This window comes from Oncorhynchus mykiss, chromosome 17 (assembly GCF_013265735.2).
Source record: "Oncorhynchus mykiss isolate Arlee chromosome 17, USDA_OmykA_1.1, whole genome shotgun sequence".
Lineage (NCBI taxonomy): Eukaryota > Metazoa > Chordata > Actinopteri > Salmoniformes > Salmonidae > Oncorhynchus > Oncorhynchus mykiss.
The window spans coordinates 29,335,274-29,354,111 of NC_048581.1; the positions used below are offsets into that span (position 1 = coordinate 29,335,274).

Here is an 18,838-nt window from a genome sequence, read left to right on the forward strand (position 1 = left end):
CACACAGACACACACACAAACATTAACAAAAAGAGTGAGAGAGACACAATAGGCATGAGTTTCTGTACGTAGACTGTGTGTGTAGCTGCTGCAGTAGGAAGAGAGAGACGCCCACAAAACACAAAACACAGATTAAAGCCTTCCCTTTAAACAAACACAGAAGCCAGAGTCCCAGCGGGGACACCGGCACACAAAACAACCATCAGCATCCCTTTACCTCTGTCTACAAAGACCCACCCCGGCCCAGCGCTAACGCTGCCTCCAACAATCGCTCACTTCCAAATTCCATTTGTTACGGCAACAACCTGGGGAGCAGCATTTCCTGTTGATTCGGATGCAGAGCAGAGTAATGGATGAGTATCTCACCTCAGGGCTCTCAGGGCCGCGGGAAACACAATGTTACAGGGCAGGTGTGATGAGCAGAGCAGATATAGGTATAGAGCTATGGTAGAACTAGAACGGCCAACCAGAGTGGAGCTCCCGTTCGGCCACCCAGAGTGGAGCTCCTACTGTAGTTGTGAACTCCTACCAGAATCATGACATTTACACTCCCGAGGCAAATGTTGAATAGAACGACAACCTCACAAGAGCAGCGAGTCATTGTTTGTTTTAGGCGTTTTTCACCCGTCTATCCTTTTAACGTTGTTACCCTGTCTGCAGGACTTTTAACGTTGTTACCCTGTCTGCAGGACCTTTGACGTTGTCACCCGGTCTGCAGGACTTTTAACGTTGTCACCCGGTCTGCAGGACTTTTAACGTTGTCACCCGGTCTGCAGGACTTTTAACGTTGTCACCCGGTCTGCAGGACTTAACGTTGTCACCCGGTCTGCAGGACTTAACGTTGTCACCCGGTCTGCAGGACTTAACGTTGTTACCCGGTCTGCAGGACTTAACGTTGTTACCCGGTCTGCAGGACTTAACGTTGTTACCCGGTCTGCAGGACTTAACGTTGTTACCCGGTCTGCAGGACTTAACGTTGTTACCCGGTCTGCAGGACTTAACGTTGTTACCCGGTCTGCAGGACTTAACGTTGTTACCCGGTCTGCAGGACTTAACGTTGTTACCCGGTCTGCAGGACTTAACGTTGTCACCCTGTCTGCAGGACTTAACGTTGTCACCCTGTCTGCAGGACTTAACGTTGTCACCCGGTCTGCAGGACTTAACGTTGTCACCCGGTCTGCAGGACTTAACGTTGTCACCCGGTCTGCAGGACTTAACGTTGTCACCCGGTCTGCAGGACTTAACGTTGTCACCCGGTCTGCAGGACTTAACGTTGTCACCCGGTCTGCAGGACTTAACGTTGTTACCCGGTCTGCAGGACTTTTAACGTTGTTACCCTGTCTGCAGGACTTAACGTTGCTACCCTGTCTGCAGGACTTAACGTTGCTACCCTGTCTGCAGGACTTAACGTTGCTACCCTGTCTGCAGGACTTAACGTTGCTACCCTGTCTGCAGGACTTAACGTTGCTACCCTGTCTGCAGGACTTAACGTTGCTACCCTGTCTGCAGGACTTAACGTTGCTACCCTGTCTGCAGGACTTAACGTTGCTACCCTGTCTGCAGGACTTAACGTTGCTACCCTGTCTGCAGGACTTAACGTTGCTACCCTGTCTGCAGGACTTAACGTTGCTACCCTGTCTGCAGGACTTAACGTTGCTACCCTGTCTGCAGGACTTAACGTTGCTACCCTGTCTGCAGGACTTAACGTTGCTACCCTGTCTGCAGGACTTAACGTTGCTACCCTGTCTGCAGGACTTAACGTTGCTACCCTGTCTGCAGGACTTTTAACGTTGCTACCCTGTCTGCAGGACTTTTAACGTTGTTACCCTGTCTGCAGGACTTTTAACGTTGTTACCCTGTCTGCAGGACTTTTAACGTTGTTACCCTGTCTGCAGGACTTTTAACGTTGTTACCCTGTCGGCAGAACTTAACGTTGCTACCCTGTCGGCAGGACTTAACGTTGCTACCCTGTCTGCAGGACTTTTAACGTTGTTACCCTGTCTGCAGGACTTTTAACGTTGTTACCCTGTCGGCAGGACTTTTAACGTTGTTACCCTGTCTGCAGGACTTAACGTTGTTACCCTGTCGGCAGGACTTAACGTTGTCACCCTGTCTGCAGGACTTAACGTTGTTACCCTGTCGGCAGGACTTTGTTACCCTGTCTGCAGGACTTTGTTACCCTGTCTGCAGGACTTTGTTACCCTGTCTGCAGGACTTTGTTACCCTGTCTGCAGGACTTTGTTACCCTGTCTGCAGGACTTTGTTACCCTGTCTGCAGGACTTTGTTACCCTGTCTGCAGGACTTTGTTACCCTGTCTGCAGGACTTTGTTACCCTGTCTGCAGGACTTTGTTACCCTGTCTGCAGGACTTTGTTACCCTGTCTGCAGGACTGTGTTACCCTGTCTGCAGGACTTTGTTACCCTGTCTGCAGGACTTTGTTACCCTGTCTGCAGGACTTTGTTACCCTGTCTGCAGGACTTTGTTACCCTGTCTGCAGGACTTTGTTACCCTGTCTGCAGGACTTTGTTACCCTGTCTGCAGGACTTTGTTACCCTGTCTGCAGGACTTTGTTACCCTGTCTGCAGGACTTTGTTACCCTGTCTGCAGGACTTTGTTACCCTGTCTGCAGGACTTTGTTACCCTGTCTGCAGGACTTTGTTACCCTGTCTGCAGGACTTTGTTACCCTGTCTGCAGGACTGTGTTACCCTGTCTGCAGGACTTTGTTACCCTGTCTGCAGGACTTTGTTACCCTGTCTGCAGGACTTAACGTTGTTACCCTGTCGGCAGGACTTTGTGTGACACTGGACACATCAGTGTGCTTTGTCTCGTCAACAATTCACCCCTTTGGGTACAGTAAAGCTTAACTAAATTGATTACTACTACTATCCCTAACTGATTGACAATGGTCAGTGCCACAAGACTGGCGCTGTTCCTGAGCTGCAGTAATCAACTTCCCTGGTGAGCCCTCTGAGTCCTTCCTCCCTAAAGGAAAGAGAGCAGAGTAGTGTTATGTCTTTAGCATTAGTTCCTTGTTGTCCATTAACAATTTAATGTCTTCCTGTCAGTTAGTATGGATTTCTGCTGTCCGGAGATAATTACCAGACAAGCGGATGTGGCCATATATATATATATATATATATTGTCTGGTAATTATCACGTGTGTGCGCGCGCACACACACACACACACACCACTGGGAGTGTGTGAATGGTGCGGCGTTATTCACTGTACGGTCTGCATGGCCTCCGTCAACATTCGGTGAAAGGACTCTTACTGTCCATTAGCTTTGTTTGTGGCCTCATTAGGAAAGGCTAGGAAGAAGGGAGTGTGTGTGTGTGTGTGTGTGTGTTATTGACACAGACTTGTCAATCTTCCTCTCAGGGCGCGAGTGGGTGAGATGGAGAGCTTCATCATGTCCGTGTAAAAGCGCGTGTTCCTCCGCACTCAACGCACTGTGCATACAGACTCTGCTGCAGTGCCTTGACTCTTCCCTCAGCCCTCTGCACCATCAACTCTTCACTGCAGACTCCAACCATGATGTCACCTTTCTCTTTCATCTCTCGCTCTCTCTCTCTCTCTCGCTCTTTTAACTGTAGAGATCAGACAGACTGAGGGTTTTTCTTTCTCTCAGCTTTAACAGGTACAGTGAGGAGAGGAGAGGAGAGGAAAGAGGAAGGGAGGAGAATAGAAGAGAGGAAAGGAAAGGAAAGAGGAGAAGAAGGGAAAGATGAAAGAAGGGAAGTGGAAAGGACAGGAAAAGATAGGAGAGGAGAAGAAGAATGGAAAAAGAGGCAAGGGGTTTAAGTTTACATTCTGAACAGGTGCCACTGCAACCTAGTTCAAATGATTTTGCTACAGTATGATCCCCAACCCATCTCACATGAACGGTATACATGCCCAGGTCCTTAACCCAACCTGTCAACCCAAATCCCTGCTTCCGGTGCCCCAAAACACCTCATTAACGTACACGCTCCAATTTGTCCCTCCTCCTGAATGCATAAACGATGCCTGTGCCCTTATTTGGCAAACCTCCGCCACCTGCTCCTGTGTTTGGGTCCCAACAGTAAACTGCAATTAAACGCTGAGGAGCACGAGCATATTGTTGTTTCCACAGCACAAGAACACTTGGCAACCTGTCGCTGCTGGCTCTGAGCTATCATCAGTATGTGTGTGTGTATGTGTACACACCTGTTTGAGTGTTGGCTGGCAGCAGTACAGCTTATCAAGGGTCAACGTTGATGACCGTCTGGAGAGAGAAAGAGAGAGAGATAGGTGTAGAGAGACAGAGAGAGGTGTAGACAGAGAGAGGTGTAGACAGAGAGAGGTGTAGAGAGAGAGAGAGGTGTAGAGAGAGAGAGAGGTGTAGAGAGAGGTGTAGAGAGAGGTGTAGAGAGAGAGAGAGAGGTGTAGAGAGAGAGAGAGGTGTAGAGAGAGAGAGAGGTGTAGAGAGAGAGAGAGGTGTAGAGAGAGAGAGAGGTGTAGAGAGAGAGAGAGGTGTAGAGAGAGAGAGGTATAGAGAGAGGTGTAGAGAGAGAGGTGTAGAGAGAGAGAGAGAGAGGTGTAGAGAGAGAGAGAGAGAGAGGTGTAGAGAGAGAGAGAGAGAGAGGTGTAGAGAGAGAGGTGTAGAGAGAGAGGTGTAGACAGAGAGAGGTGTAGACAGAGAGAGGTGTAGACAGAGAGAGGTGTAGAGAGAGAGAGAGGTGTAGAGAGAGAGAGAGGTGTAGAGAGAGGTGTAGAGAGAGGTGTAGAGAGAGGTGTAGAGAGAGAGAGAGAGGTGTAGAGAGAGAGAGAGGTGTAGAGAGAGAGAGAGGTGTAGAGAGAGAGAGAGGTGTAGAGAGAGAGAGAGGTGTAGAGAGAGAGAGAGGTGTAGAGAGAGAGAGGTATAGAGAGAGGTGTAGAGAGAGAGGTGTAGAGAGAGAGAGAGAGAGGTGTAGAGAGAGAGAGAGAGAGAGGTGTAGAGAGAGAGAGAGAGAGAGGTGTAGAGAGAGAGGTGTAGAGAGAGAGGTGCAGAGAGAGGTGTAGAGAGAGGTGTAGAGAGAGAGGGGTGTAGAGAGAGAGAGAGGTGTAGAGGGAGAGAGAGGTGTAGAGAGAGAGAGGTGTAGAGAGAGAGAGAGAGAGGTGTAGAGAGAGAGGTGTAGAGAGAGAGAGAGGTGTAGAGAGAGAGAGAGAGGTGTAGAGAGAGAGAGGTGTAGAGAGAGAGAGGTGTAGAGAGAGAGAGAGGTGTAGAGAGAGAGAGAGAGAGGTGCAGAGAGAGAGAGGTGTAGAGAGAGAGGTGTAGAGAGAGAGAGAGGTGTAGAGAGAGAGAGAGAGGTGTAGAGAGAGAGAGAGAGGTGTAGAGAGAGAGAGAGAGGTGTAGAGATAGAGAGAGAGAGGTGTAGAGAGAGAGAGGTGTAGAGAGAGAGAGAGGTGTAGAGAGAGAGAGAGAGGTGTAGAGAGAGAGGTTTAGAGAGAGACAGAGGTGTAGAGAGAGAGAGAGGTGTAGAGAGAGAGAGAGGTGTAGAGAGAGAGAGAGGTGTAGAGAGAGAGATAGAGGTGTAGAGAGAGAGGTGCAAAGAGAGAGAGGTGTAGAGAGAGAGAGAGGTGTAGAGAGAGAGAGAGAGAGGTGTAGAGAGAGGTGCAGAGAGAGAGGTGTAGAGAAAGAGAGGGGTGTAGAGAGAGAGAGAGAGGTGTAGAGGGAGAGAGAGAGAGGTGTAGAGAGAGAGGTGTAGAGAGAGAGAGAGGTGTAGAGAGAGAGAGAGGTGTAGAGGGAGAGAGAGGTGTAGAGAGAGAGAGAGGTGTAGAGAGAGAGAGGTGTAGAGAGAGAGAGGTGTAGAGAGAGAGAGAGAGAGGTGTAGAGAGAGAGAGAGAGGTGTAGAGAGAGAGAGAGGTGTAGAGAGAGAGAGGTGTAGAGAGAGAGAGAGAGGTGTAGAGAGAGAGAGAGAGGTGCAGAGAGAGAGAGGTGTAGAGAGAGAGAGAGAGAGGTGTAGAGAGAGAGAGAGAGAGGTGTAGAGAGAGAGAGGTGTAGAGAGAGAGAGAGAGGTGTAGAGAGAGAGAGAGAGGTGTAGAGAGAGAGAGAGGTGTAGAGAGAGAGAGAGAGGTGTAGAGAGAGAGAGAGAGGTGTAGAGAGAGAGAGAGGTGTAGAGAGAGAGGTGTAGAGAGAGAGAGAGGTGTAGAGAGAGAGGTGCAGAGAGAGAGAGGTGTAGAGAGAGAGGTGCAGAGAGAGAGGTGTAGAGAGAGAGGGGTGTAGAGAGAGAGAGAGAAGTGTAGAGGGAGAGAGAGGTGTAGAGAGAGAGAGAGAGGTGTAGAGAGAGAGAGAGGTGTAGAGAGAGAGAGAGGTGTAGAGAGAGAGGTGCAGAGAGAGAGGTGTAGAGAGAGAACGAGAGACAAAGACAGATAAGTGAGATGAACCAAATAAAGCGGGGAACGAGAGACGAGGGAGAGAGTTGAAGAGAGGGAGAGTTGAAGAGAGGGAGAGATACAAAGAGAGAAAGAACAGAGCGGTTATCTCTCTGCCAGTCCCCTTGCTCTCAGCGATGTCCAGGTTCAATCTTATTGGACAAACCCCTAGCACCCACTAAACACATTAGCACACTCACTGATGAAATGAACACACACACAGGAGGAGATGAGTTAGCCAAGGATACACTACTGCTGCAGCTCTCCTGGCAATATACTGAGAATAGAGGTGTGTGAAATGCTGTGTGTGTGTGTGTGTGTGTGTGTGTGTGTGTGTGTGTGTGTGTGTGTGTGTGTGTGTGTGTGTGTGTGTGTGTGTGTGTGTGACTGCAGTGGAGAAAAATGACAGTGAGAGACTGTGAGAGGGGGTAGAGAGAGCGAGAAAGAGTGAGTGAGTGAGTTTATGTGCATGTGTGTGTGTGTGAGAGCACTGGGTGCAGTGCAGGGCTGATTTTGACAGGAGCACAGTGTGTAAGAAAGATTAGTTATGGCACCACACTTTTCTCTAAGGGAACAGCACAGTCTAGTGGCAGGAATGCAGAATAACACTAACAGACTGCAGGTGGAGATGAGCATAAAGTTAGAAAGAGAGCCAGCCCACCCTGTTTTTGCCATTATAAACTTCAATGGCGCTGCCCATGCTACAACAGGCTTTGTGGCAAGTGCAGCCGCTATCCCGCTCTATGAGAGAAGCATAGACAGGTGAACTTCACATGGTCTCCCCTGTCCAGCAAGCCGTATTGATTTGCTCTGTTCCTCCCAGCCATTTGACAGTTAACAGGGTTCATCACAGTTGGCTTTCATTGATCGGACTGACTTCTAATCTGGTGACGGATTGGCTCTTATCGTATGCGCGTGTTTGTATACCTGTCTGATAGGCTCTGGGACACGGTAGCGGCAGCAGGAGTGTGTGAGGCACAGGGCCGTGTCCAGGTTGATCTTTGACCCACTGAAACATACACTGGTTTGGTACTGCCGTCAGGACTACGCAGGGCCTAGAAAGAAAGAGGATGAAAAGGGATGAAGCGAGAGAGAGGAGAGACAGAGAGACAGACAGAGGAGAGACTGTATGTTTAGAACTACTGATTATGTGTTTGTGTGCAAACGGTGAACGTGTGTGTGAGTCTAACCCTCCCCAGCACTTTTCCTGAGTCGGTAGTCAGAGGGAATCTGTCTCCTCCCTTCTGCAATGAAGCAATCTGAGGAGGAGGAGTGGAGTCAGACCATCCTTCATCCACACTACTACTGTCCGTCCGACCGTCTGTGCATGTCTGACTTTCTGTCTGCGGGTGCATTTTTCTTGCAATATCAAAGTCTTTCTCTCTGCCATCTCCTCGGTCTCTCTTTTCTTCGAGGGGAGAATGAGGCCCTGACATGTTCTTCACAGCCCTGTCAGCCATGTTCCTGTCTTTCTCACAAGGCAACATGCTAGTAGCTGTCCTGTTCCCTTCCTGGTAATATACTATGTATAAACTGAGCAAAAAAAGAAACGTCCCTTTTTCAGGACCCCGTCTTTCAAAGATATTTAGATTTTTACGAATTAACTTCACAGATCTTCATTGTAAAGGGTTTAAACACTATTTCCCATGGTTGTTAAATTAACCATAAACAATTAATGAACATGCACCTGTGGAACAGTTGTTAAGACACTAACAGCTTACAGACAGTAGGCAATTAAGGTCACAGTTATGAAAACTTAGGACACTAAAAAGGCCTTTCTACTGACTCTGAAAAACACCAAAAGGAAGATGCCCAGGGTCCCTGCTCATCTGCGTAAACGTGCCTAAGGCATGCTGCAAGGAGGCATGACGACTGCAGATGTGGCCAGGGAAATAAATTGCAATGTCGGTACTGTGAGACGCCTAAGACAGCACTACAGGGAGACAGGACGGACAGCTGATTATCCTCGCAGTGGCAGACCACGTGTAACAAAACAATATAAAATCGTACACAATGTGTAATGGCGGATGGTTGTAAATCTGAGTCCATAGAGGTGTGCTCAGTTGTTCTGCAAGGTTCTATTTTGGGCCCACTGTTGTTCATTTTGTATATCAACAACATTGGGGATCTTATTGAAACAGTGGATGTTAATTTTTATGCAGATGATACTGTTCTTTATTCAAATGGTAGTAGTTTATCTTTAGCTTTTGAAAATGTCCAAAGAGCATTTAACATCATACAACAGAATCTGTATGATTTAAAACGGGTTCTAAATTCAGGTAAAACAAAATGCATGGTATTATCAAATGCCAGGCATGTTACCAATCATGTCATTGCTACATTGGCTGGACATACTATAGAGCAAGTTAAAGTGTACAAATATTTGGGTGTGTGGGTTGATTATAAGCTGAGCTTCACTGTGCATGTAGAGAACTTGATAAGGAAGCTCAAGCTGAGAATAGGTTTTTATTACCGGCATAAGGTTTGTTTTTCTTTTGAGGCCAGGAAGGAGCTGGTAAGATGTACATTACTGTGGGTTTTAGATTTTAGTGATGTTATATACACAGTGGGGCAAAAAAGTATTTAGTCAGCCACCAATTGTGCAAGTTCTCCCACTTAAAAAGATGAGAGAGGCCTGTAATTTTCACCATAGGTACACTTCAACTATGACAGACAAAATGAGAAAACAAATCCAAAGATATCACATTGTAGGATTTTTAATGAATTTATTTGCAAATGATGGTGGAAAACAAGTATTTGGTCACCTACAAACAAGCAAGATTTCTGGCTCTCACAGACCTGTAACTTCTTTTTTAAGAGGCTCCTCTGTCCTCCACTCGTTACCTGTATTAATGGCACCTGTTTGAACTTATCATCAGTATAACAGACACCTGTCCACGACCTCAAACAGTCACACTCCAAACTCCACTATGGCCAAGACCAAAGAGCTGTCAAAGGACACCAGAAACAAAATTGTAGACCTGCACCAAGCTGGGAAGACTGAATCTGCAAAAGGTAAGCAGCTTGGTTTGAAGAAATCAACTGTGGGAGCAATTATTAGGAAATGGAAGACATACAAGACCACTGATAATCTCCCTCGATCTAGGGCTCCACGCAAGATCTCACCCCGTGGGGTCAAAATGATCACAAGAACCGTGAGCAAAAATCCCAGAACCCCACGGGGGGACCTAGGGAATGACCTGCAGAGAGCTGGGACCAAAGTAACAAAGCCTACCATCAGTAACACATTACGCCGCCAGGGACTCAAATCCTGCAGTGCCAGACGTGTCCCTCTGCTTAAGCCAGTACATGTCCAGGCCCGTCTGAAGTTTGCTAGAGAGCATTTGGATGATCCAGAAGAAGATTGGGAGAATGTCATATGGTCAGATGAAACCAAAATATAACTTTTTGGTAAAAACTCAACTCGTCGTGTTTGGAGGACAAAGAATGCCAAGTTGCATCCAAAGAACACCATACCTTCGGTGAAGCATGGGGGTGGAAACATGCTTTGGGGCTGTTTTTCTGCAAAGGGACCAGGACGACTGATCCGTGTAAAGGAAAGAATGAATGGGGCCATGTATCGTGAGATTTTGAGTGAAAACCTCCTTCCATCAGCAAGGGCATTGAAGATGAAACGTGGCTGGGTCTGTCAGCATGACAATGATCCCAAACACACTGCCCGGGCAACGAAGGAGTGGCTTTGTAAGAAGCATTTCAAGGTCCTGGAGTGGCCTAGCCAGTCTCCAGATCTCAACCCCATAGAAAATCTTTGGAGGGAGTTGAAAGTCCGTGTTGCCCAGCAACAGCCTCAAAACATCACTGCTCTAGAGGAGATCTGCATGGAGGAATGGGCCAAAATACCAGCAACAGTGTGTGAAAACCTTGTGAAGACTTACAGAAAACGTTTGACCTCTGTCATTGCCAACAAAGGGTATATAACAAAGTATTGAGATAAACTTTTGTTATTGACCAAATACTTATTTTTCACCATAATTTGCAAATAAATTCGTAAAAAATCCTACAATGTGATTTTCTGTATGTCTTTTTCTCATTTTGTCTGTCATAGTTGAAGTGTACCTATGATGAAAATTACAGGCCTCTCATATTTTTAAGTGGGAGAACTTGCACAATTTGTGGCTGACTAAATACTTTTTTTGCCCACTGTATGCAGGCCTCAGCCACTACCCTGAGAGCACTTGATTCGGTGTATCATGCAGCCCTAAGGTTCATTACAAATCAGAAACATCTAACACATCATTGTGATCTCTACAGCGCTGTTGGCTGGTCGTCATTGAACTTGCGTAGGCTTAAACACTGGTATAGACTGATTTCTAAGGCCATATTGGGTAAAATGCCATTTTATCGCTGTTCTTTTTTAGTCAGGTCGGTAAATTACGGTCCCATTCTCATTTGCTTCTAACAGTACCAAAAATCAGAACAGGTCATGGTAGAAATAGTTTTAGTTACTCAGCTCAGTGGCCCTGGAATTCTCTCCTGAATATGAAAAAATGTGATGATCTAGTTTCGTTGATGGATTTTAAACACTTGATAGATGAATATATCACAGAAGAGTGTAATTGTCCTTAGGCCAGACTTTCGTGTTTTTAACGGAAAATGTTTTTGTTGTACTGTATGTGTGTTTATACTGTAGCTTTGTTTAATGTTGTGTTAGTGTATGCAAGTTGTTTTGCCTGAAACGTTGTTCACCCTGCTGCTATTGGACCAGGTCTCTCTTGGAAAAGAGATGTTATCTCAATGAGAAAAAACCTGTATAAATAAAAGGTTAAAAAAAACACACCTGCACAGGATCGGTACATCCGAACTTCACACCTGCGGACAGGTACAGGATGGCAACAACAACTGCCCGAGTTACACCAGGAACGCACAACCCCTCCATTAGTGCTCAGACTGTCCGCAATAGGCTGAGAGAGGCTGGACTGAGGGCTTGTAGGCCTGTTGTAAGGCAGGTCCTCACCAGACATCACCGGCAACAACGTCGCCTATGGGCACAAACCCACCGTCGCTGGACCAGACAATACTGGCAAAAAGTGCTCTTCACTGATGAGTCGCGGTTTTGTCTCACCAAGGGGTGATGGTCAGATTTGCGTTTATCGTCGAAGGAATGAGCGTTACACTGAGGCCTGTACTCTGGAGTGGGATCGATTTGGAGGTGGAGGGTCCTTCATGGTCTGGAGCGGTGTGTCACGGCCTCATCGGACTGAGTATGTTGTCATTGCAGGCAATCTCAACACTGTGCGGTACAGGGAAGACATCCTCCTCCCTCATGTGGTACCCTTCCTGCAGGCTCATCCTGACATGACCCTCCAGCATGACAATGCCACCAGCCGTTCTGTGCGTGATTTCCTGCAAGACAGGAATGTCAGTGTTCTGCCATGGACAGCGAAGAGCCCGGAAGTCCTTTCCTGAAGTCCACAATCATCTCCTCAACAAAACTAAGGAGATGATTGTGGACTTCAGGAAACAGCAGAGGGAACACCCCCCTATCCACATCAATGGAACAGTAGTGGAGAGGGTAGCAAGTTTTAAGTTCCTCGGCATACACATCACAGACAAACTGAATTGGTCCACTCACACAGACAGCATTGTGAAGAAGGCGCAGCAGCGCCTCTTCAACCTCAGGAGGCTGAAGAAATTAGGCTTGTCACCAAAAGCACTCACAAACTTCTACAGATGCACAATCGAGAGCATCCTGGCGGGCTGCATCACCGCCTGGTACGGCAACTGCTCCGCCCTCAACCGTAAGGCTCTCCAGAGGGTAGTGAGGTCTGCACAACGCATCACCGGGGGCAAACTACCTGCCCTCCAGGACACCTACACCACCCGATGTCACAGGAAGGCCATAAAGATCATCAAGGACATCAACCACCCGAGCCACTGCCTGTTCACCCCGCTATCATCCAGAAGGCGAGGTCAGTACAGGTGCATCAAAGCTGGGACCGAGAGACTGAAAAACAGCTTCTATCTCAAGGCCATCAGACTGTTAAACAGCCACCACTAACATTGAGTGGCTGCTGCCAACACACTGACACTGACTCAACTCCAGCCACTTTAATAATGGGAATTGATGGGAAATTATGTAAATATATCACTAGCCACTTTAAACAATGCTACCTTATATAATGTTACTTACCCTACATTATTCATCTCATATGCATACGTATATACTGTACTCTATATCATCGACTGTATCCTTATGTAATACATGTATCACTAGCCACTTTAACTATGCCACTTTGTTTACATACTCATCTCATATGTATATACTGTACTCGATACCATCTACTGTATCTGCCTATGCTGCTCTGTACCATCACTCATTCATATATCCTTATGTACATATTCTTTATCCCCTCACACTGTGTACAAGACAGTAGTTTTGGAATTGTTAGTTAGATTACTTGTTGGTTATTACTGCATTGTCGGAACTAGAAGCACAAGCATTTCGCTACACTCGCATTAACATCTGCTAACCATGTGTATGTGACAAATAAAATTAGATTTGATTTGATCTCAATCCCATTGACCACGTCTGCGACCTGTTGCATCGGAAGGTGAGGGCTAAGACCATTCCCCCCCAGAAATACCCGGGAACTTGCAGGTGCCTTGGTGGAAGAGTGTGGAGATGCACTGCAGTACTTAATGCAGCTGGTGGCCACACCAGATACTGACTGTTACTTTTGATTTCGACCCCCCCTTTGTTCAGGGACACATTATTCCATTTCTCTTAGTCACATGTCTGTGGAACTTGTTCAGTTTATGTCTCAGTTGTTGAATCTTATGTTCATACAAATATTTACACATGTTATGTTTTCTGAAAATAAACGCAGTTGACAGTGAGAGGTTCCTTTTTTTTGCTGAGTTTAGTATGTGAACACCCCTTAAAATGAGTGAATTCGGCTATTTCAGCCACACAGTGTATAAAAATCGAGCACACAGCCATGCAATCTCCCCAGAGTAGAATGGCATTACTGAAGAGCTCATTGACTTTCATTACGGCACCGTCATAGGATGCCACAAGCTCACAGAACGGGACCGCCGAGTAATGAAGTGTGTAAAAATCATCTATCCTCAGTTGCAACACTCACTACCGAGTTCCAAACTGCCTCTGGAAGCAACAAGCACAAGAACTGTTCGTTGGGAAATGGGTTTCCATGGCCACACACGTTGGCTGGAGTGGTGAAAGCTCGCCGCCATTGGACTCTGGAGCAGAGGAAATACGTTCTCTGGAGTGATGAATCACGCTTCACCATCTGGCACTAAAGTTTGGTGGAGGATGAATAATGGTCTGGGGCTGTTTTCCATGGTTCAGGAGTCTTAGTTCCAGTGAAGGGAAATCTTAATGCTACAGCATACAATGACATTCTAGACGATTCTGTGCCTCCAACTTTGTGGCAACAGATTGCGGAAGGCCCTTTCCTGTTTCAGCATGACAATACCCCCGTGCACAAAGCAAGGTCCAATCGTTTGTTGAGATTGATGTGGAAGAACTTGACCGGCCTGCACAGAGCCCTGACCTCAACCCCATCAAACACCTTTGGGATGAATTGGAACGCAGACTGCGAGCCAGGTCTAATCGCCCAACATTTGTGCCTCACTAATGCTCCTGTAGCTGAATGGAAGCAAGTCCACGCAGCAATGTTCCAACATCTAGTGGAAATCCTTCCCAGAAGGGTGGGGGCTGTTAGAGCAGCAAAGGGGGGACCAACTCCATACTAATGCCCTTGGTTTTGGAATAAGATGTTCGACAAGCAGGTGTCCACATACTTTTGGTCATGAAGTGTATATCTCGTTTGAAGTGCATAGGCTGGTGTGAGTCATCGGTCCATGAAAAACCGCACAATCCCGTCTTCACTCGACCTTAAACTTGAAAGGTAAAAATCTGATATTACACATATTGGATGATATCGTGTTAATATGAGAGAGGCTCTCAGATCCTGCAATCAGCTTGAGATACATTCAGATCAAAACGAACCATCCTCATCCCTGTTGCCAAGACTGATGCTGTAACAGGTGTCTCATTGGAGATGAGGACTTGGCTTTAAACTAATGAAAGCATTGATGTCCTATCCATTTCACTATAACTAATTATAATACAGGACATGAAGATACGCCAGGTGAGGGGCCAGGTAGGGCCCAGGGCCCATCTGGTGGCATTTAGGAGACCAGTGTGTGTCTGTCGGAGTCAGCCGCCCTGGGCAGTAGGACATGAGACAGACCAACCATCAATAACACAGTGGTTTGACTCAGTGCCAGAGAGGAAGAGGGAGAAAGAGTGCGTGAACGGGTTCTGGGAGAGGTAAAAAATTACGATGGGATATTGAGAGACGGCAGTTGCAGAGAGAGTAGAGGGAGAAGGAGTGAAAGGAGTGAGAGAGAGAGAGCTGGGAAATAGAGTGGAGACAAAGAAAGAGAAGCGAACAAGAGAGACAGAGAGGAATTCCAGCCACCTATCAGCAGGCAGGGGCAACAGATGTCGTGTGAATGGAATGAAGCCTCTATCCATCGAGCTCATCTCATTCAACAGGCCTCAGTGAGTCACTCCCTGGCAATGCACACAATATAACCATTGATGGCCTGTACACCTGGGGCTGAATGTGTTGCAGTGGCGCATAACACACACACTGTACACACACACACACACGCGAGAGAAGACCAGTGGCATGTCCATTCAAACCTTTAGCCCATAATAAGACGCAGTGGGTAACAGGGACACAGAAATGTGATGTCACCGTGACAACAGAGGCTCCATGATTAAAGGAACTTCTATACAAGCCTTCATGTTTAAATCCCATGAACTATTCACGTAAATTGTAATCCGATGTTTCAATGGACGTTTTGCTTGGATTTGAATTGATTGTCCAACAGTAAACCTATTGGGCCTCATCGCAATGTTACGAAAAACACTTGGACATATCATAACCCGAGAGACACATTGGATGTCTGTGAGTGTCTGACGTCTCCTTCACTCTGGATGTAGGAACACAGATTCCCCTAATCTAATTTCAGGTGAGAGCAGTTGGAGGAACAAATATGACTCATGTTGCATTGATGTGATTAACGAGCAAAAACAACTGCACACATGGCAGTTTAACGCTACGCTTGCATCTAAGCAATATTGAAGTCAGGGAGGTCACATCTATCATTCTACAATCTGCAGTGAGTCATCGTTTGAAAACGGACCCTGACGCCAGTCTCAAAGTCAAGATAAGAGGTGTTCTAATGTTCAATTTAAAATGACTGGAGCGTCGCTCGCTAAAAGCCTGAGGGAAATGTATCTGGACGGCTAAAAGCTACCTGATACCTTAATGAAAGACTAGCTAAGAGCCAGCGCTTTAGCTAACAGTAGCTAACTGACAGATACTGTTCAGAGGCTCAGAAACCTCAGCCAATGCAATCCACACCGCGGCTACAGTAGTTCGGTTAGCGAGGCTCATGCGATCGCTATCGTCTGTGAGACGCTAACTGTCGCCTGAGAGAGATCGAATGAACTTGGGAGTCGCTACCTGTTTCTCCGGTCATAAACAGTGGAAACCTAATCTGAGTCTAAACATAACAGCCGTTAGAGCTAAAGCAGAGCTGAGGGACATCAAGTGTTTTTCACAAAGTGTTATGTAAGATTAGTGTGGTGCGCTAACATAGATGTGCGTCGCGGGGACCGTTTGAGCTGCGGTTATTGCCTGGTAATTGAGTTTTTAGGGTGCGGAGGCCTTTTGGCAGTTGATTGCTGGTGGTGCGTGTTCAGGGTACTGCGCTAAACTCCCATGGCCTTTTGCGATGGAAATCTGTTAGCATTGTGGTCACATTAGTCATGTTAGTGCCATGTCTGTCTGTCCGACTGTTTGTCTGTCTCCATCTCTCGCATTCAAAATCCTTCACCAGAAGAGAGTGAAACCCTTACCTCTGACATTACTACCACCCCTCCATCACACTATAGTACTGCTCTGTTGCAAGCCTGAAGCATGCAATTCATTTCCTTAAAATTAAATTATTTGTAACTTTGGATTGGAATTTCCCACAACGAAACAAAGGGCACATTTACATAACACAAATTGCTGCATAATTGCTTTAAATAATATATATATTTACCGGAGACTTCTCCCACCAGTATTCTCTTCAATAAGAGCTGGTTTACGGTTTTCACCAACAGGTTTTTTGTTTTTGCGCAACTTGTATAATACTGTTCAAGCCACAGAAACACTGGGGAGAGAAACTAACATCCCACAATAAAATATTACAATAGATCCAGGCAAGAAAACACACTACCTTAAAACATTTATCACAATAGAATGAGGAATAATGCATTGTGCTCTCTGTGCTCCAATTTCAACACAGCTACAGTATGACTAAGTGTGAAAAATGGAGCTCAAAGGTAGACAAGAGCCCACATGAATGATTCATGAAGATTAAATTAACATTATAAAACTGTATGCCAATAATTATTTTGTTGTTGCATTCAAATGTTGTTTGATACAGCAACAGGAAAAGAGACCATGCCACGAGTATGGTATGGTCCCCAGAATGGTATGGTCCCCAGAATGGTATGGTCCCCAGAAGAGGAGAAGAAAAGCTTGACAAAAGCTTGACATTGGCGGTCAGACATTTGCTCAAATGCAGACCTACTGTAGGTAGGCTACAGTTTAGTAGTCCAATGTCAGTTGAGATCTCATTTGAGTGCTATCCATCAGAATGTCTTAACCAGTTGTTATTGTAAAAACGGAAAAACAAATTAGATATAACTAGCGAACACTCCGCCCTTAAATCAATGGAAACTAGTCCTTTGATTCAATGCAATTCTACCCCTCTGCAAAAATGTGTTTATCTGTTCATCATTTTGGTCTCTACCGGTGTGAAATGTGAGCGGTAGAGCTCTCACCTGTGACTGGTGTTCCTCGTTCATCTCCACACCCTGCACCTGCAGGAGGTTCTTGGCCACACCTATACAGGGAAGCCCTGACAGAACTCCCAGGTGACACGCCAGGCCAAACTCTGGAAAAAAGACAACCCCATATGTATAGTAGGGGACATGACCGTCACAACCAGCTGAAGTCTGAATTGTTATGTAAGTATGTAGCAGGCTACTGTTAGTAGTAAATAGTCAATGCTATTAGTAGACAGTATGTAGCTTGAGACAGTAAGTAGCTTGAGACAGTAAGTAGCTTGAGACAGTAAGTAGCTCGGTCTCAGTTTGAGACCGAGACTGTCTTTGTAGTGGAACAGACCATTCCCATCCACCAAGACCACCTATTGGGGACAGATACAGAAAGAGGCTACAGGTGAGAGATGGACAAGTACAGAAAGAGGCAACGGGTGAGAGATGGACAAGTACAGAAAGAGGCAACGGGTGAGAGATGGACAAGTACAGAAAGAGGCTACGGGTGAGAGATGGACAAGTACAGAAAGAGGCAACGGGTGAGAGATGGACAAGTACAGAAAGAGGCTACGGGTGAGAGATGGACAAGTACAGAAAGAGGCAACGGGTGAGAGATGGACAAGTACAGAAAGAGGCTACGGGTGAGAGATGGACAAGTACAGAAAGAGGCAACGGGTGAGAGATGGACAAGTACAGAAAGAGGCAACGGGTGAGAGATGGACAAGTACAGAAAGAGGCAACGGGTGAGAGATGGACAAGTACAGAAAGAGGCTACGGGTGAGAGATGGACAAGTACAGAAAGAGGCTACGGGTGAGAGATGGACAAGTACAGAAAGAGGCTACGGGTGAGAGATGGACAAGTACAGAAAGAGGCTACGGGTGAGAGATGGACAAGTACAGAAAGAGGCAACGGTGAGAGATGGGCAAGTACAGAAAGAGGCAACGGTGAGAGATGGACAAGATTCAAAGCAGCTCTCTGCTGTCCCTTGTACTTCTAAGCATGAGGTCTTTCTTCATTACAGGCTAACAAAAGAAGAGTTTTCCCAAGACTTCGTGAGATTTTGTTGGCTGGATGTATTGAACTGTGTCAACCGCCCATTCACTGATTAGTTAGTGTCAAGGTGGTTGTACAGGCATGTTTCTGCTGTGAATCATAAGCCATGTAGAAATCATTTGAGTGGCTGTACATAAAACAGCGGGGACTGGTCTGTCAGTGTCCATGGCTAAATGTCCGTGTCCATGGCTAAATGTCCGTGTCCATGGCTAAATGTCCGTGTCCATGGCTAAATGTCCGTGTCCATGGCTAAATGTCAGTGTCCATGGCTAAATGTCAGTGTCCATGGCTAAATGTCCGTGTCCATGGCTAAATGTCAGTGTCCATGGCTAAATGTCAGTGTCCATGGCTAAATGTCAGTGTCCATGGCTAAATGTCCGTGTCCATGGCTAAATGTCCGTGTCCATGGCTAAATGTCAGTGTCCATGGCTAAATGTCCGTGTCCATGGTTAAATGTCCGTGTCCATGGCTAAATGTCAGTGTCCATGGCTAAATGTCCGTGTCCATGGCTAAATGTC

At 46.5% G+C, this 18,838-nt stretch overlaps 1 pseudogene; it reads right to left on the reverse strand.

The window, feature by feature from the left end:
* Positions 1–732: 732 nt before the first annotated feature.
* LOC110495134 overlaps positions 733–18,838 on the reverse strand; it is a 28,008-nt pseudogene continuing 9,902 nt past the window's right edge.